The 21,287-nt window shown below is 39.3% G+C and overlaps 1 long non-coding RNA gene across 1 annotated transcript in view; it reads right to left on the bottom strand.

The window, feature by feature from the left end:
* Positions 1-6,510: 6,510 nt before the first annotated feature.
* Positions 6,511-21,287, bottom strand: part of LOC117232125 — a 130,990-nt gene continuing 116,213 nt past the window's right edge. Inside the window, exons 4-5 of the long non-coding RNA XR_004493072.1 lie at positions 7,021-7,249; positions 6,511-6,882 (exon numbers count right to left, since the gene is read on the bottom strand). This is a non-coding gene — a long non-coding RNA (uncharacterized LOC117232125). The remainder of the gene's footprint in view (positions 6,883-7,020; positions 7,250-21,287) is intronic.

Here is a 21,287-nt window from a genome sequence, read left to right as displayed (position 1 = left end):
CGAGCTTTCCTGCATGAACAGGAAAATCTGATCGGAAGACCAACGCCTCCTGCCAGGGCTACTCCTGCAGAGGAGTGCTTCGCTCGAGGCTGATAGAAAAACGGCCTATTGCCGAGGTGATTTTACAGAGAACGATAATAGGACATACAATACTGACGATTGTGGCAGAGTATTCTGACCTAGCTGTATGTACATTCTCATTCAGAAGTATTAGAACGCCTGTAAATTCTGTATACTACGTGATAACTCATCTGATGATTAGACCGTCAGAGGAATAATTAGGTGAAATTTTATATTTGTGTAAACGAATAATTCAAAATATACACAGTAAAATATTGTGATAACCATTCGATAACTAATTCGTCGATCATACAATTTTTTCGATCTATAGCACGTTAAAAGAATTTGAGACAAACTAATAGCACAAAGTTTGGATCTGATTTATAGGAATGTTTGTAACATATATGACAACAGAATACCTAATGTAGAAGATACGAATATTATATAACGTCACAGAAGTGTGAAAATACTTCTGAACGATGGTTTATATCATTTAGAATATGAGAAATATATCTATGAGAAATAAACCTATGCAAAACTAACGGTACAAGTTTCTTTGCATAAACTTTTACAAAAAATTTCGCTTAGTTTTAGCAACGATCTTTGACGATTTAATTTATCTGTTGATTTAATTTACCTAAACATGTTTCATTACACGAATGAAAACTAATAGCCAGCGGAGTAAAATCAATAAATTTCTATTGAAAGTGAAATCCAATTATCGTGTGCAGAGTAGAAAATTGAATTTTAAGACATTAAAGCCTAACTGAACCAAAATGACCCTAAAATCACCTGCTGATTTTTAAAGTATATCACATTTTCTATCAAATCAGCGATATCGTTTAACGATTGTTTCAATGTTCATATATTGGAAAAATGGACAAGGCAAAGGGAGAAGCAATTTCTCGGATTCCCTCGAAAGCTTCGATAGATCCTGCTGTCGAAGCGAAATTGCATTCGATCGTTTGGCGAAGAAGGCGCTCACGCTGGAGTTCATTTTTCCCGTTTGGAAATGCTCACGCGGAGAGTCCGCTACGCAGATGGGTATACACGACGACCTTATTCGGCTTATTTGGCATGGACAGACGCAGGTGCTGCAGGAAATCGACGGGAAAGGGGTCGACCGGAAAGAGAAACTGTGAGCTAATCACATCGAGAAAAGGGGCCCCGGTCGAGAGCAGATATACGCTCGTTAAACAATTATAGGTGTTTCAATGGTACTTAAGATTTACTTTACCACTTTAGCTTCAAATGTCGTATTGTTGCAAACGTTTCTTCCAAAAATGCATTAATCTCTGTCGACGATTAATATTTTGATGTGTTCCGGCAAGGTTCTTCTATTTCAATGAAACAAAGTTTAGATGTTTAAGATGAAAAAGCTCAAGTATTTTTTCGGAAATTAATAGTCGATACTTTTTTCTTGCGTTGTTTTGAAATATTTTATTATGCTTTATAAAATAATTGTATACTTAATTTTTATGAGAAATGAATTTTTCTGTTAATAAACTAATTCTGATAGTTGATTGTATTCAGGTTTTTTTCTATGAAAGTGGCGAATAATTTATAGTTGGAGTTCTAATCACGGTATCATTAACTTAAAAATCAATATATCAGTTTCACAATTTTCAGATAACGATTTATGGCTTTGGACGTTAAATGAATAAATCGTGCATCGATAAAAAGTTCTTCGCATGTAAAACATAATTCTTTGCGTTTCGTGATATTTGGATGTTCGTAACGTCCAATTAGCCTTCTACAAATTATCGCGGTCTATAATTAAGAGAAATCTTTGCATAATGAAGCAACTTTCTTATAGATATAGATGGTATACTTTGGTTAAATCGGCAACGTTTTCGACAGTGAGTTTCAGCTTTTGTTTCCTTCGTTTCATCGCCGTATATTCGTACATTTGGTTTCCATTTATGGAGCTCCTGATTTGTTAAGTACACGCGTGGCTTATCGTCACGCGTCGTCTACTCCTTTGTGTTCCATTCCTGTATCCTGGTAGATTCAAGGTCTTACATGCCATGACGATCGGTGCATTGCTTTTGTGGAAACGATGGAACAACCATACTGTAAGTGGTACGCGATGATTTGTTTGTAAAAGTGATCTTTCAATACTTTTGGAACAATGTACATCTGATTAGAAAGTACTCGCGTTTCCCAGAATTTCACAAGTAGCTCCACGATCGAATATCTTCCTGAAAACATACTTTCCAAACAAACAGGGTAATTGCTTCAGAAGCCTTGAGAAACCGAAGCAGGAAGCCATTCCATTCTAATCAAGGACGTACTGTACTCGAATCACTTTTAACCCGATGTTTTAATTCGATATGTATCTAATTGTTTAATAGAGACTTTGTGTTTTACTGAGAAAATGATGACGCTATACTTTCGTGTTACTACTAAAATTTTGATTATAGTTTATCATGGTTTTTCACTTTTAAATGAATTTAAAAAACACTACGGAACATTCGAAACACTGATTATTAGACTGCGTATTTTTATACATCTGTGGGAAATTTGAAGGTGCGACAATGCACAGGACTAATGTAATACACAAACGCATATAAAAATAGGCAAACTGTAGTACTCTTTATAATATTTAATTAGTAAAAAAAATTGCCTACTCAAGTCCTAGTTTTTTAATTATTGGATCAGTGCAAAAGTTCATGCCCGATTTCAATGAATGTCGCTAAATTATTTGTCTGCAAGCCACGTTTGTTGTTACATGTACAAACTTCATAGCGGATGAAAAAGTTCCGGGAAGGTGTAACAGTGGAAACTGCTGTAAAAAACATTCAGGACATTTACCAAGATGATGCACCAGTTCTTCGTGAGGAAGAATGGTTTGCAAAATTCGGGCAATTTCCAATTAGATGACGATCCACGCTCTGTCCGATCTTCTTTTATAGATGACGACGTTATGTTTAATTCGTTGCAAAATGATCATCGAATTTCAACTGAAGAAGTTTCAGAGAAACTTTTTTTATTGTACCAAGAGCTAGCAGGTGCACAGTCTTGGTAAACGTCCTGAATGTGTCTTACAGCAGTTCCCACTCATTACATCAGTTCCCATTCTTAAAGAATGACATGACGCAAATGAACCCTTTCTCTGTTCATTTTCGAAATCTTTTCCACAATATAGAAACTGTCAGAACACAGATGTCTGCTGGAAGTTGAAGTAACAATTGAATTTTGCTATGAAGTTTGCACATGCAACAGCAGATGTGATTTGCAGAGAAATAATTTAGTGACATCCATTAGAATCGGACACGAACCTTTGCACTGACCCAATAAATGCACAAAAATCTGAATTTGCATGAACAGCCACGGTCTACCAATCACGTATCCTGATATTAAAATTAACAAACTTTCCAAAAGTTGATCAATTTATCTTCTGTGTGTCACAATTATTAATGTTCGTATCATGGATGACGCATTGATCTAAATTTACCTATATATGCATATGATACCATGAGCGCCTTTTCATTCTGTTTTTCAACAACTCGAGCTACTCTGTTGCTCGATCCATATGCAAACACATGGAAATCGTGTCAAGAGCACGACATAGAAAAAGAACAAATGTCGATAGCTTGATGACGCTATAGTTAATCTTTTTGCAAAATTCGCGCAGTATTCATCCTACATACACGAAGCAATTACGTTTCACGACGGTCGCGTCAGCAATTTTCTGGGTGCTTCGAACCGTGGACTCGTGATCGTATCACGTTAATTATCTCGATCCATCGTCCACTATCAAATCCGTGAAGAAGCATAAATTCGAGAATCTTCGTCGTCTTCCTTCTAGGTAGAAAATCCTGTTACGTAACTCAACTTGTCTGTACGGGCAAAGAACCAGGATGTCAAACGACGGTAATCACGGAACAAAATAACAGCCACGCCACGAAAATTCCAGCTTTTATAATCGCACGAGAAAACGATCACCGGTGGCATAGCAATTACAGAAGTCTCGTATAAAATTAATATCTCGACCGGAAATGGATCGTATTTCTACAATAATGTTGCATAAACGCTTTTACGAATCGATCTGAATGCCAGACGTTTTTTCAACATTTGTTAAAAATCCTCCGATGCAATGCAAGCTGGGAAATGAAAGAACATTGACAAAGTGGTATATAACTTCCGTCAGACGAACAGTCAGTCTCTAACGCGTGAAAGTGGCTATTAACCTTATAATATTAACACTTGTACTCGTATTAACCTTGTGCCGCACATACTAAATTATTGTTTTTCTTTAAACTCTCTTCAAACGCTCCATTTTCGTCTGCGTTTTATTCTCCACGAACACTTTCATAGAGATTCAACATGGCACGTGACCGATTCGCACGAGAGACTATTAAACTGTGCTACGGTTTACCTTTTAGTGAAAACGGTTCGCTCTACATTACATATACATATACATGTTATATGTATTACACATACATATATATATTACGTATACATATCACAGCGAATATCTTGAAACTTAGCACAACATAGTCTAACTTAGTTTAACTTTCCTTTGTATTTCCGGCTCAAGTCGTTACAATTAAAACACGAGCTACCTTGCACTACTAGATGCACGACTAGCATACGAAAATCGAGCTCTGCTCGCGACATACCTATTACTTGGACTTAAATCTCATTGTCAACGATACTCGTGCGCCGTTTCTTTTCCAGCTGTACGGTGGAACGAGTTAAAAGATAGCGAAACACAACATAGCATGACATTACAGCCTAGGTACACGTGGAACGTAGAAGAAAACACTTGTTCCCCATTGTTCACCGATGGCACCTCGCTGAGGTAAGATCACCTACGGTCTCCCTCTACTTTCCTTCCGCCTATCTTTTGCCTTACAACCTTACTAGGAGCCATCGAAGGTCGACGTAAAGCGACGCTGGCGCTTCGTTCGTGGAATGCAAAAGAACGAGCGATTCTGCTCGCTCAGCCGTTTTGTCATTGGTCAAAATAGAACGGATGAAAAACGCGTGAATGAGGGGAAAGAAAAAACGGAAGCAGGCTGTCCGCTTTTGAAAACAACGACTGCCAGAATAGATTTGTTCATAGTTTCGTGTCTGTTTGTAGGCAGGCGGCCTCTTGTTTGTCCGCAACGCGCGGCCATTCAAAGAAAGCGAAGATTATGAATCTTAAGTAGTGGTGTGGTTTCTCGTAAAAAGGTGACGCTGTTGTTTTCCTTCATTTCTCCGTTCCTTTTTCAAGTTAGGGATAGTTACGACTGGGATAACGTGTTGACTTAAAATGTGCGAAACGTCTACCAGCGGGATAACTTGGTATAACATTTGTCTATGAGTTTAGTAGCGCCCATAGCTGCTGCTGCTTTTCTCTGCACGTTAACCGTGACGATAATAGAGACAAAACTGGTTCGTACATAAGTTGCCTCGTTTTTCGAAACCGATGCTTGCGAAGTTAATTATAGACCAATAATCCTGGTCGATTTAAAAACTGCCTCGTGTGTAAGTTTACCACTGCATAGCGGGGCGCTCGTAACAGAAATAGCACGATGTTTTCAACGACAATGATCGCTTACATGTCTCGAATGGAAATCGGAGAAAAATGTTTCCGCTCTGGTCCATTCGCTACATAATTTATTCGTTATCTGCCACGAACGCAACCACGGATCGATCGTGCCCATGCGTGCAACGGACAGAAAGATAATGGGTAAAAACGACGACTAACAAATTCCAGGCAATAAGCCGGATAATTTAAGGCCGGAACCTTTTCGACCGGTTTCTCTATCTCTCGCTCTCCCTCTCTCTTTTCTCTCTCTCTCTCTCTCTCTCTTTCTCTCTGCTTTAATACGGCCAGGCGTAGAACCGAAAAAGAAACCACCAGTAACGCTCGATGTCGTTGAGTGATTCTTTCATTTTCCAGCGAATTGACACCTCGGTAACGTTGTTGGCGTATGGACACAACGAGTCGAAAGTTTCCTAAGCGGACGTTAAAGTATGACGAGAGTAACCGAACGCGACGTTTCGCGATTTATACGCGGCCGTTGATAATAATCGATCGCCAAAAATGGAGTCGTTTGCGTAAATATCGACAGCGTTCTTACGCTCGAGGCCAGCCAATTAGCTGATCGACCGCTACGCGTCCGTTTTTTCACACTGTTTCGTTACACTTCACCGTCCACCGTCGATAACGGCCTCTAATTCGCATCAATAGCAATTCCTGCGAAAAATGAAAACCAGTTCCCAGCTAGCATATCCGTTACGCTAAATCGCGTTTTAAAAGAATCGTTAGACCGAATCATCTTCCCAACGAATCGATCAAAACGATATGTTAATTGCACGTGCGCTATTGTCCATAGGCATTCGAAGACTTGGTGCAATTCGGTCAAAAAATTAATATTCTTGTCATCTGTGTTTTTACGAATGTAACTGAACAGATAGTATCCTAGAGGAAAAATGATTTTTTTTATTCGATATTATAGAGACTACTCTAGTTCGGACATTTTATGTACATTTGCTTATTACTATACATTCTATATATTTTTCTAACTTAATTGCTATATAATACAGTTACTATATTTTCTTGCTAGATATTAATTTGCAAGTGCCTAAATACTTATATATGATCGTCTATACGAGGAATATGATAATAAAAAAATAGAACTATGTCATTTATAAAACGTAGAACTCGTGCTGTACCATTTTTCGCTTAACGGTTCGAGCGATCACGCTTTTTGCCGCTTTTAACACATTACTTTGAAGTGGTACATGATGTTGCGAGTTTCTTTGAACTTTGCGTGTGGCGTGTGGATGGTGTTGAATGCGATTCGTTGTACGCTTGTTGGACAACTGTAAAAACAGTGGATTCGAGAGCGATAGATACGAAATGAAATGCGAAAGATAATCGATAAAGCTGTTAAGTAAGTTTACAGTTCTGGAGAACGGTTAATGCGCGTCTTAATAACTGTTATTTAAACCAAGGCCTACCTTTTTGTCCTCTGGTTAAGGTGTCGTTAAAACAGTCACGAATACTCGCGGCGGTACTGTCACAAAAGCTCCGTACGAATATCCATGATTCCAGTCGAAGGTTCATTCCAGAGGTCGCGGACCTTAACGGTCACCCGCCTTTTTGGGAACGATTCTTCTTGCCGCGTATTGCTGTTTAGTTGCCACTCTATCCTCATTTTCCATTTTCTACAGTTACTATCTTGCATCGCTGGAAAAAGTATGAAGAATGTTCTTTATTCTGTAAGTTGGTCGTAAATCAATAGGAAAGTAACTTCGAATTGTGTGAGAAGAATGTAAATGAAAAAATTTCAATGTTCATACCTGTTCATATTGAACCTAAAGAGTAATTAAAAAAATCAATAAAGGTATAGCTATAATTAAGAATAGAACTATAAGTATAATGTATATGTGTACTCTGATCTGGGTCTTTGCATCCATGGTGTTACAATACAATAGAATCGATAGAGAGCACGTTCATATATTTATAGCAAAGGATTACCAAAAGTAAGTTATAGCTCTAGCTAAAGGCTACAAGGAACATAAATAGAAATCTATTTATTAGTTCCTTTGTTCCTAGATCTTATAACCCAAAACATAATTTATATTCAAGGGCACAATAATATGGGTCCCTCATTATTTAGAATATTTTTGTTTCACTATATTCTATTTTTTGCGTAATAGCGGTCTTCAGGTCACGGATGTACATAAATAAATATGTAGAGTTTTTCTTCAAGTAATTACTTCTACAATACCCATACATGTAAATAGGTATTAGATCATTCGATAATTTCATGCCAATTTAGAAGTACACATTGCCAATAATAATTGGAATCCGATAATTTTTGCACTCTAGCCTCCCATAATTCTTTCGATTATTCATACATTCTATCAGAATGTCTTTTAGGGGCATTCAAGAAACTAAATTTCCGTTTTGAGGAGGAATTCAGGTAGCTCTTTTTTTTATAGTCGATACGTTGCGCTGTGTTTCGACGTTTCGTGTACGTTTCTATCGATTTGAACAAAATTTCAATTTAAACATTTCCTCGTCTACTCGTTTCTGGAAACTTTCCAGAGGAAAAGGTAGGACTTTTGCGAGAAAACCGACGAGATCTCGCTCTTATTCGTTAGGCATGGCCCGCGGACTAATTACAGCGTTACTAATCGCAGAGAAGATCCTGGGCGTCGCGCAACGACCGCTCGACTTTCTTCTTACGGGCGAAATTGTTGTGACGTTCGAGCGACGGCCGATATTAATTTTAAACGCCAATCCGCGCATCATCCATAAATGGAGTGTCGTGATTCAGCCGGTCTGGTTTCGAGCCAACGCACGCAGAGAACTTGACCTGCTCGTCTTTCCGTCACAACTTCTTTCCTCGTATCCGATGGACTTTCTCGCTGGAGCGATCGCCTAACGTTTTTTTACCCATTGCCGCTCGGCTCTGCTCGAAAATTAACGAAAGCGTGGAAATCGTTACAACGATCGCAGCTAATGACCGCCTGCCACGGACGTCATTATTGTTGTACCGATCTCGCCGAACCGTCCTCACCGAACGGTTCGGTCGAGAAGGCATCGAGGATGATTGAGAATCGCTTGACATCGGCTCTAACGCGGAATTATATACTCGAGGTCGTTGTTAAGAAATCGTTAGAAACGTTTAGGAACCGTTAAGATTCGCTACGAACTAATCCGACCCTGCTATGTTCCTTGGCTCAGTTTCGGGCTATTAGAAGTTTCGTTAGATGTTTTCTTAGAACATTAAAAATCCTTTTGTTTGTCGAGGACTGCAGGAGGATTAAGGCAAATTATGATATATCCACTATTCGTAAGTATTAGAACAAAGAATGATAATTGATGCTACTGATCGATTGAGATTTAAATTATCAAAGGAGAAAAGTAATTGAGCGATTGTGTTTATGCAGAACAACGATCTAGGAATTTGTAAAAGTTATTTGTAAGACGTAGAAGAGAGCAGATGGAATTTGCAGCTATCTATGCTACTTCCTTATGGTAAATGAATCCATGAAAATACATTCTTTATTTTTCAAATATTTAATATTATTTATATATCTAGATAACGAATTTGGAAACTTCGTACAACATGGAATTGATCGATGTAACCACTGAGAAGTTCACATACCAGGAAAAACAATGTGCGATTAAGTATTTACCCCTGATATTGGATATGTTTTTATAGTAAGAGCAAAATTAAGGAGCGAACAGGTATTCTTCTTGACAAGTGCAATATATATTTTCTCAATAAAAAATCAAAGCTAAGATCGCAGCAAGTTGCACGTTCTATGAACCGTGTAAGATTCTCTTCCCACGAAATCGTCATGGTATCAAGGACTCATTAATTCCGTCAGACGTAACAGCGACACTGTTACTCGATTATTCAGTAGAACTGTTACAGCAACCCGAGTCGTATATTACGTAAATGTCCGCCGCTTTCAACCGAACTCGTGGCACTGAGTTCACGGTTAATCCTAAAAAAATGGACAAGAAATCGCAACACCGGAATGCAACGTTTGATTTATACTCTTTATCGCGTCTAACGGGCGCTGTGTGCATCCACTATGCAACTGGTCACGTTATTAACAACAATTAATTACCTGTTTAACACGGCGATTGCAACGTTCAGCTTCTTCTTTTTTTGATTTTCTGTACGTGTGCGTGCACAGAGAATATTCAATCGCGTTGAATTTGCATACGAGTCCGTTTCATTTCTAGAATGAAACGGGTTAGTCGTTTGTAAAACGGTGTTTTGTTGTTTCTACGCATACTTGTTCCGGTGGAAACGAGTTTAAATGTCTTTCGAAGAAACTAACGTTTACGTCATATTCGCTTTGTGCAAACTTCCTCAAAATATATACGTAGACGGTATTTTTAGAGATTTTAGAGAAACGTTTAGAAGAGGTAACACATTTCACGGGAATTCTTCTGTTTCCTAACTCGCACGTTCCCACAATCGATGGATGGTTGAACGTTTAGAATTATAAGCACAATGTTACCTTCGTCGAAAGATAACTAACAAAATTATAGATACTTTTCGTCTCATTCATGAACTGCTTTACCTATTAATATCATTATAACATTGTAATTTTCCTATTATATTATCTCAATATTAAAATATTTGTACGAATTGCTTGCTTATCATATAAGACGAACGCAGCTAACATAATTTGTTAAGCTTCATATTCTTTCTCGGTCGAAATGAATTGGCACTTTTGTATGTAAAATCTCCAAGGAAAAAGTTGTGCTATAAAATATCTTGATAGTACAGGTAGAAAATTCTGCTCAGGAATAAAAGCGTGCAATGTGAATACATAACTAATAAATCACGAATTCAGTCTGCCATTCGATGCTCTATCCTTAACGTACAAACTTCACCAAGCAAAAGTAAAAACCAAAGCGTGGTAGGAAATATAATGAATAGACTGGCGTCTCACGAACCACCCTATCACCCGTACACATCTGCACATCCATCAGTCGTTATCTTGGCGCGTAAAATTCCCACGTGTCAAAAATCGCTACGTCAACGAAAATTCCCATCGTCATTCGAAAGTTCAGCACAATCGCTGTAGCTATACCAACGTATACAAATACAGTCGTCTGTTCCATTACACCGGAGCACCATCGACCTCTGATAATAAATCGTACGCGCACAGTGTTATCTCCGCGGTGTAATTGCCGACACTGCCCTTGAATTAAATCTCGAAAAATTCACCATTTGCGAGTTCTCCCTTTACGGGCTCGACGAAATCAGATAAATGGAATTTTGGTGTACTCGAGATGCAAGGAAATTCACGAGGCGATTGAAAGCACGGCCGAAAACTGAACGCGCAGAAAAACGCGAGAAACGAGGTGGGAAGCTCGCTCGAGCGTGGAGACACGAGCCTGGGGCCAAGTCAACGCACTCCGATCGAATGAACGCAACGTGTGCTGACCGGATCTATGCACACACGTTGCGTGTATCAAACAATCCGTCGGTTGCGCAAGATACGACGATCGATTCAGAACTCTGCGTCTAATACGCTCGCTTACGTTGACAAGTTATTGTGAAATCCGCGCGCGTTCGCACGAGGCTCGCGCGCCTTTCCACTCGCCGCGCTCCTTTTCATTGTTAATTGATCGAGCCTCTCCTGTTAGCGTTCGCTTCTTGTCGCTTTGCTAACGCTGAAACCGTGCCAGTTTGACGTTTGACAAATGTCCGTTGAACGTGGTGATAATCGTAATGGAAAATAGGATTCTCCCTACGGAAGCAGTATCCCATTCTCCGCGTGAAAGTTTCCTACTGTGCCTTATTTGATTTTCAGACTTTTGAGACTCTACTTTTGAATAATGGTGTATACGTATTACACTGTCGACATCAGCGTACCGGAACCTTCTTCTGCGGTTTCGAACAGCTGCCAACACATCGACGCTGGTCCATTTACCTCGATTTAATTAAGGAAACTTGCAAACGAGTCGCTGCATCTACAAGACGTTTTCATTTTCATGGAAACGCTGTGATACCGTTCGTGAAGGAGATTAGCCGCTTCGCTGCGTTACTAGGCCGAGAATAATTTTAGTCGTGTTTTTTTACTGCGTCAAAACTTCCGAAATATTCTTTCCCTTGAAAAACCGTGAAACGAGAACCGAAAAATACTTCGGTCTAATATAAGAGAACTCCGTGTGTAATGTTGATGCGATTTTAATGCGGCGTTACTTGAAGCTTAATTATATTCCCAATAATGATATCGTACACTTAAGTGTGCTGCGTCATTAGAAATATAGATCTGTGAGATCGCAAAACGCCACTTAAAATTTCCTGACGAATGCGAATATTTACGCGAGTGTAATTTTATATACATGAAGAATAAAATATCCGCGATGATAGTGAATTTTTTGCATTCGTTCGCTGAAATGCAAAATTTTTGTTAGCGCTATGAATATTTCACGTTGGAATAATTTCCATTATCAAAATACGGTACGCAACAATCTGTGTTTCAGCCTTTCCTGTTTATTAGCTTGCTTTAACCACTGTGAAATGGAGTTGTTCGCGAGTAAACAATTAAATCAAGCAATCAGCGCTTATGTTAATGTTTAACGCTTTCTCCAAAAACGATGAAACATTTTCAAGCAGTTTCATATCTATCTCTATTCTATCGATCGAGCATTGTTTAGAGATATTTCACAAGGAAATTTGAACAAAGCCATCACGTCGCGTCGTCCCGCGATACATAGTCGCTAGAAGTAAGAACTACACGAGGCACGAGAGACATAGATGCATACAGGCCTCGTTTCGTGCGATCGCTCGACCTCTGTGCATAAGTCGGTGATAAGTGGCCGACTGTATCAAGATAGAAAGCAATCTGGCCACGAGCGTCGCCGGTCTGTCCCAGATGAAATGGAAAAAATATCCTATTAGGAAAGCGCAGGAGGCTGCCGTTCAAATACGCCGCAGTTTGCGCAAGAGACTCGGGTTAAGTTAACAGAGGCAACGGTATCTCGTTTGACCCCATAACAACGCCGGCCACTTTACGTATCCGTGTATTAGGAGCGCGTTTGAAGATTCCATCGATGCCATTGGAACGCAAATGCTCGAGGAATGACGCTGTGATCGGGCAGGGGTAACACGTACTCCACGAGACGATCGTGCAGGCGTTTGCAGGATGGCATTGTCTCGCGGTTAGCAAGTATACGATCGAGACACGTACGAATTAAAAGGCAAATAAAAGTTATCCACGTTCTTATATAAATATCTTGCGATAGGTTGCTATATATTAGGTTGTCAGAAAAGTTTCTTTCGTTGTATAAGGAAATAATAGACGCGCAATGTTTTTTGTTTTATATCAGTTTATTGAATTATGCACAAACATAATAATAGAAATAGGACGGGATGGATCATACCTAATTCAGTAAAATAATATAAAACAGAAATTGTTGTTCATCTGTTATGACCTTATGAAACGAAAGAAACTTTTCGGACAACCTAATAGATACATTGAGCAAATTAAACGACGATCATTTTTACTGTTCTCAATGACGGTTGGGATGTGATGTCTTTAAATTAAAGTTGTAATTCCGATCGATTAACTCGAGGATAATTAATTTACAGAAAGTTTTTTTTTAACTTACCAGGAACGTTTCGAATAAAGGAACTCTTTGGTTTTAGAACTTCGATTCCATAATTTCTACCACGTTAGTTAGTGTCATTTTTTAAATTCATTTGGCAAGACGTATGTCGAAGAACACAACGATTCGATTATTTAGAATAATTCAAGACGTCCAGTATCTGTTAGAGCTACGAAACTCATTATCAAGAAGAGAAAGTGATAAATACTCGAAGGCGCCATAAATTTGACCTTCTTCGGTACTGCGTCATAAGCCAGATGGATCAACCGTTTTACGACTGCGACGCAAGAAATTGGCGTTCACTTCTTTGACTCTGACGAAAGCCTTGAAGAGGTATATATCTTATCGAAGCTTTCCCTGCTCTAATTATTAACACGTATATCCTACAAAAATTTGCAGATATCTGCATAAGCAATTATCCTATTGTAATATCGTAAAATAATTTGAATTAGAGATCGGTTGAAATTAGAAAAAACCGTGTACGTCGTCCTTCTGTGGTTCGTTTACATTTAAAAGCGCCTATGTGACTAATGTCACCTAGTTCTTACAGAGATATGAGAAAAACAACAAACAACGTTAGAGCAGAAGGACGGTTTCGTGTTTCAAGGAGGGACGACCGAGAGGTCAGAGTATGCGAGTCGAAAAGTGAGTGTTGCGAGAGTCAGAGTTGATCGAGACATCGAAGAGTAGAGTTGAGAGAATTGATCGAGTTGTCAGTTGTTAGAGTTGCTATAGAGAGAGTGAAAGAGTGTATGTTAGATTTGTTGGGACGAGAGTTGCCAAATAACTGTAAAGTTATTTGATATAGATAAGAGTATCGCATTTAGTTTCAGTTAAACAAACATTGTTTTCTGTCCAATTTATATTTGTATATTTAATTCACTATTAATAAATTGTAAGTAATCGGAAAAAATTTATATCTTAATTTCCACGATACTACACTATTTTGTTACATTATTAAAGTTTGGCCCTGAAATCGCTTCTTCATTACTCCGATTTTATTAAAAACCGAACCTACGTATATTCTCTCAAGGCGTACAAATCAATGTGAGTAGTAACGTCAACCAAATATCCAACGACGTCCCATCCGTGATATCCTAACATGACTGATACAACCAGAAGAAATAGTAAAATAATTGATAAATCGAAAGGCGAAGAAATGCAGTTTACCTGTATGTACACACTCGTGTATAGGGTAGAAATAATGGTTTTAGCAGCCGGTGATTAATGTTACGATGGCAAAAGCCGGAGGAGGAATTAGCGCGTCTGAATGTGACGAGCGGATAAATTTCCATTTTCAACGTCGCGTCGTGAGCTTGCGCGCTAGTTTAATTATCGACGCAAGCGTACGAAGAGAGGAGACGACAGCTTTCTTAACCAGATAGTAATACAAGGTCTCGCCGTAGCCCCTACAGCTCCCCTGCAAGGCTAACTGGAATATTTGCATAATTATTATAATAATACAGCATCGCGTTTAATAAACCATTTACCGATGCAAGAGGAAGAGTGGAGGGGCGTTCGATCATGCGTAGGGAAATAAGGGGGAGATCATTTAGAGAGGCGAGGATAAAATCACTTGGGCAACGATCGGCTATGTTAACGAAACTGGAAACTCTAAACTTCGCTCTGGAAGAAAATATTTAGAGCGCGGAAGTTGCTGTATCTCGACAAGTTGGTAACGAACGCGATTGAAGTGTAATTCGCGTATGAAAGGATGCGTCAAATGTATATTTATCGCCACGCATATAATGATTGGATAGTGCGTAAGATGTTATCATCGCAGGTTGATTATAATTATTCGAATATAGATTTTCATTAACGAATGCACGTACTGTGAATATGAAATTCTCAGATGTGAATACATACAGTGGCGAATGAAAGAATGTTTGAAAGATAAATAGTACGAAGGCGTGTTATAATTCAAGAAAAGTTATAATTGATGATAGTAATAAATTCTAATAAGTAGAAAAATATTTATAAAATTTCTGAAACAAAACTTACTAATATTTAAACACGCAAGCAAGTACTGATTTTTAACCTTCTGCTGGTGTATGTAATTTTAATTAAGAGCGAATAACCTTGCAGTTAATTGCGATCTGATAAGCTGCACTTTTATCGGAATAACAAAAATAGGCATCTATTATTTAACTTCAGTACGTTAACTTCAGCATACAACTACCGTAACAACGGTTACAGGAACGTTAGTCACAGGCACGAGGATATATACTAGTGTTTTCCCACTGTCCCACACAGGCATAACAACGTTACGCGTTCCCGGCGTTTATGCTAATTTTTCCGACAAGCCTGGCTATTTCAGAAGAAAACAGGGCCGCGTACGTAATATAGTCGTGTATAACGTCGGCTTGGTCGAGACGAAGAAATGAGATTTTCCACGTTTACGGGCATTCCACGTGGAATTTCCTGCAAGTCGCGTTAAAGGAGTTTGGAAAGATTCCCCGCAGAATTATACGTCGTTTCACCTCGAATATGGTCTTGTTTTCACGTCCCTTTTTGGAATCCACCGCATGACAATCGACATCGTGAAAACAGTCACACAGCAAAAGTGTACACCACGTGTTCCTGGTGATTTCTATTTTGACGTAGGATCGAGACAGGAGGCGAGAGAGTTGCAATTAAACGGCAAATGAAACGAACGCGGGTGTTCCAATATGGCGAACAAGGGAAACTGTGTGAAACCGTGATCGCGGGAATTTAAATCGATACGCATCAGACAGTAAAAGCGCAGTTTCTAGGTTTTCTCGATTCTCTTTTATTTTAATTCGTGGACATTGTTACATAGCGGGTTGATGAAGTATCGTGTAAATATCGTTTTTTTTTTTGCTAATTGATTTCGCTAACAAAATTCTTTAGTAATTGAATATTGCTCTGCATATTGAATTGACGTAGAAAAAATTAAAATCTTTTTTAACGTAATTTTATACCAAGGCTTTTGGCGAGTTAAATGTTTTAATTTTTTCAAACTGCTTTAAAAATACATTTACATTTTGCTGTCAGCATGAATTGTCTAGTAACTTTAACCAATAGCCAGCGTCTTTTTGGTAGAAAATTTTAAGTTCGTAAACTTTGCGTAAAAGGTCAACTTGCGCGTGACACCAACGTGACCTCACTGGACGCTAGCATTTGGCTTGATAATACGTTCCTGCCACCGGATATGGAATTGTTAACACTTTGACTACCACGCCGAAATCACATGTTTCGCTCAGGACGCCACGGGAGTATTTTTGTTATTCAAAGCATATAATGGCAAAATAATAATAAATTGATGATGTAAGACAACATTCTTTCTCGATGGACCGTTTATCTTATTGGTGGTCACGGGTAACGACCATGGCGCCTTGGTAACAGTTGATAGCGACATATTATAACAAGGCTTCGTTTATTTCAACAACCCATTCGCATTCGAAATTTCGTCGTGAGCAAAACGTCCAGAATATATTGTTGAAACGTGTAGAAGATATTAGTAAACAGTATTTGCTCATTCTATATATAATAGCAAGATATGTTCACACTTCTAACTTCAATTATATGATTATAAAGCAGCATTTACGATTATTTTCTAAGCTGTGTTTATAATAATATTCGTAGATTACCCTTCAAAGATATGGATGCAAACATAGTGCACCGTTAGATGCAAGGTTTATTCTCATTTTTGTTCTCATTATTTTTTTATTATAACAATGTTTAATTGTTCAATGGGGCACTTTTTATTTCAAAGTATCTTCTATTTATCGGTTATATTCAAAATGTCCTAACTGTCAATTTTCATTCAATTTTTACAATTGTAAGAAGTTCAAGCGCTCCGGTCACCAATGACCACCGTGGCATCACAGGAGAAACCGTGGCCGGTCATATGACTAACGTGGTAGTCAAAGTGTAAATGATAATTGTATCGTTATGTGAGTACAAATAATTTTGTGACAAAGTACGTCTATAGGTTCTTTGACTTTGACGGTTCGCGATTGACTAATAACGTTGGATAAATAAGTTGATAGGCATAATATGGGGAATAGTGGAGCACCGCGCCCCATTTTTCACGTCTTTTTCAAACAGTGTTTAATTATGGCGCATAATGTATTATTTACCGGAGTCAGTCGTATCGCAACAGATTCCTCAAATATTTGAAAGCGGCTCGCCGTTCGCGTTTCCCTGTCGAGGTATGGTCGATTAATAGGGCGCTCGTGTTTGTTCAGCTGTCGCCATCGCCTCCCAAATTTTTCAACGGCAAGCAAACGATCTGCATGGACCGATATCACAAGGCGAGGAAAATTTGTTGACGTTCCATGGCAGTGTTTACAGAATCCGTGGAAAGGCTTCTGCGGAGGAACTCCAAGAACAAACAGTCCGAATAAGAGATCTATACGCGTGTCGAGGAAAAATACGGTTGTGATACGTTCTCCATTGATTATTATTCTTTGTGATCTTTTGCGAATCGCACGATGTTCCAACGATTCACGGCAATGATTTAAATGGTCTAAGTTTAAAAATATTTGAATAACATTGGCTGAGTACCAAAAGATAAAAAGATAAAAGAGCGGAGATAAAAAGATCCAAAGCATCGTAACCTGAAGTTTCAAAAGGCCACAAAGTGAAAGAAATCAAAGATCTGGAACTTCGGGCATCTAAAGATCCGAAAAAGGAGATCCAAAAGGTTCAACCTTGGTGATACAACAAACTTGTTGCCGTTAAACCATCGATCTTTCCGCTAAGCCTTTAAGTACCATACACGTAACAGAAGATCGTAATGTTATAAATGTGTGTTAAGCCGATCGTCGGCAATACCGCGAAACTGTATCCTTCTCGTTTTACCTGTGCAATTATCCTCAGCATCGTTTCCGGTTTACAGCGCATTACGATCTGTCTATAGGCAGGAAGTCGAGTGGTTCACATATTAATCTCGGCGAATTAAAATGCACGACGCGCACGCAGCTTCTGTTTTAGTGGCGCAATGAAACGCATTGAGTCACGCTCGCGTGCCAGCCAAACGGCAGAAAATACCGTGCGGTTTTAAACGCTGCTCAAAGTTTTCTGGCGGTCAGCGATTTTCATCGCATAATCAACTGATATCTATGGTAAACAAAGCTATTCTGAAAAAGTTCGAGAAGCCAGTTTCCTAGATAACGTAAAAACATTGAACCATTGCTCAGATAAAGTTCATCAAAATCAAAGGGAACTACGTTAAAAAATAACAGTAATTTAAATCCCAGCCGAGGATACAGAGGATTCATAAATATTGAAACAAATTAACGATTTCCCTGGACTCTGTTTGAATACGCGAAATTCGTTATTAGAAAAGTGATCGTTGCATTATGTAAAAATTCCACTATCATTTTTATCTGTTTCGATCTGACTCGAATATGAAAAACTTTACTGTACTTCCACTGTTAAATCACAAATTTTTCAACCTGCCATATATTAATAACCATCAGCTATCCACTATCATATATTGATATATAAACTATAAATCAACTGTTATACGTTAGTACGAATTAAACGTAATCGTCGTTTCATGACACAGAGAAAATTCAAATTTTACTAAAACCGTAATCAAAGTCGACAAACTTTCATCGCGATAGAAGGCGCCAGATACCGTTGCCGTGGTGTCTAGAAGAATGTCCTCGCGCCGCTATCGGTCCGAGAAGTGCCTCGAAATGTAACCGTTGAAAACACGACAGGACCGATTAAATCGCGAGAGAGGTAAGAAGCAAGAGAGCAAGCTTCTCCGAGCTACGTGGACACCGACGTTGGATAGAGGCGGTGGAGCGGCGATTCGCGGACGGACACGGTCGCTCGCGGATTCGTAGCGGGCCAAAGCAGGAACACGGGTTCGAAACAGGTTCTGGCGACGGCAGAAACCGTAGATCCCCGAGATGTCATTGAGGCAAATGGTAGGCGACCGGCTACGGCCGAGATTTCACTGTAAATGTCAAGCGTCGGCACATAAAACGTCCTGGCGATTTGAAAGGAAAGTCGTTCGTGGCACAGGCGGAGGCTCGCTGTGTGCTTTCGCGTTTTGTTTTAACTCTGTGTCGCCTTCCGACTCGTGTTTGACACGAGGCTCGGTAACTGGCAAATATTCGACGAGTCGTGAGATTGCCAACGACGCAAGACATTTTCGATCTTTACACCCGATAAATGTAGGAAAACAAGTGCAACTTCGTGGCGATAACCCAAGCAACCAAGAGCGACTCGGTATCGGCAAAAGTGGAAAAGTTATAAATTCCTCCGACCACGCTGGGATCATTTTGTTCTACTCTGAAAGATCTCCTTTTCTGTCTTGTCCTTTCTTCTCGTATCTTTCTCTCTTCTTTCTTCTTTCTCCGATCGAACCTCTTTTTCCATCTGCACCGTCTGCTCCACCCATTTTCCTTGTCACTCCCATTCGTCCTCCTCGTCCTCTTCGTCCTGTAGCTTTCTCTCTCTTGGCGAATACCTTCGCCAGACGGTAATGCCTTGAATGAAGTACGGTTACTCCACGCTCTAGTGTTTGGTATTTTATCAGTGACATTATTATTCCCGCGTCGGCGACGCTAGTTCGAATTTATAGACCGACAGAAATGTCTCCGTTGTTTCGCAATCGCTGTATTTTCGCGTCGTGGCACGAGGGACCACGTTCCACCGAGCCTCGTCGTTCGACTTCAAGCGTACACCGTTGCTCATAAGTACACGAACACTAAGTGTCCATTTCAATGGTCTCTTTCCTTTTTAATTTACTGTAGCTACAAAAGGTATTCGCCATTGTATTTGTTATAGCCATTTAATCATAATGATTACTTCCATCTCAGTATATTAAATTTTACATTATTTAATAGTGCTTTCGTATAATTACAAAAATCTGATATTATGAAAATGAAATGAATTTAGAACCTGATAAAGGAATTCTTCGTTAGAAAATAAGGGTATGTAACCACTGTATGTTTATAAAAATGTGAATTTGCATTTAATGAAGCATAAAATCGTACTAAATCTTTCCACCTGTATTTCTTCAACTAAACTCGATTCCATCAGAAATAAGCAAATGGCTGTGTTCGATCGCTTCGCGGGGAGACGCTTTCACAGCATAACGCGCCAACGAGAGTCATAAATTCTCGTTACGATATGATGACCGACGCCACGAATCAGTCGACCCCTATATCGATTAAGATAATAGGGGTGGTTGAATAATTATAACACTGATTTGACAGCTTAAATACACTCTCTATTTCCAACAACTTTCCCTCGAAGAATATAAGGTGAAGTGTGACTGACAAGTTGAGATGTATTCTGTTGCTATCCCTTCTGTTGAAAGGTTGCTAGCAAGTAAGGTGTTTTCCGTGAAGCCAATATTTACACGGAACTAATAATGGCTGTTGCCCGCTCTTCATCACCGGTCGCTTGCAGGTGGAAGTGGCCGTTGAATATTGTACATGAGAAAATCCGCTTTTCCCATTTTTCCCTTAATGAGTAATAACTGTAGGGACCGTTTCGGCTTGAGAGATGTTTCTAATGGTTAAGGGCCTTTGACAGAAAAGTAAAGGATTGAACTTTATGGGGAGTCCTTAGGATGATTACTGATGTGAGTTAATATGTTTGTACAGGTGATAGCCATCTTGACCAAGGGGTGGATTATGGTTTATGGAAAGGTCACACGACGAGACAGGTCGCATACTCTCGAGCTAGTATATACGTCAAGTACGATATATATAATGGGTACGAGCACGAACACACTCGAAGGACCAGGTTTCGGGAAGGTGTAACGCCTTGAATTTCGGAGGACAGCTTTGATTTAACGACGTTCATCAGGCTGAACGTTACGAGGGTTCTTCGCCCCTTGTCAAAACCGTTCCCCTCGTAGAAATCTCACCCACACAACTAGCACTCGCGTATACAAGGAGAAAAATCGTCGGTTTACGGGGTCTAACCGTGCGTTCGGCTCGCCCTGCCCAGTGCAGCTGTTTGCGAGCTTTTTATATTCCACTTTCCATCTCGACGGCAGGAAGATTCTTTCGAGACGCATTTACAGGTTTTTTTACAGGTTTACTACTTAAAGTTTAAATCTTGAAACGGAGTTGATTACACTGGTATCCATTATTAAAATTCTTCGCCATCGATAACGGTTATCGATAATAAAAAT

Source organism: Bombus vosnesenskii, unplaced genomic scaffold (genome assembly GCF_011952255.1).
Source record: "Bombus vosnesenskii isolate JDL3184/JDL3185 unplaced genomic scaffold, Bvos_JDL3184-5_v1.1 scf7180000013285, whole genome shotgun sequence".
Lineage (NCBI taxonomy): Eukaryota > Metazoa > Arthropoda > Insecta > Hymenoptera > Apidae > Bombus > Bombus vosnesenskii.
This window is presented reverse-complemented; position numbering and strand designations above follow the sequence as displayed.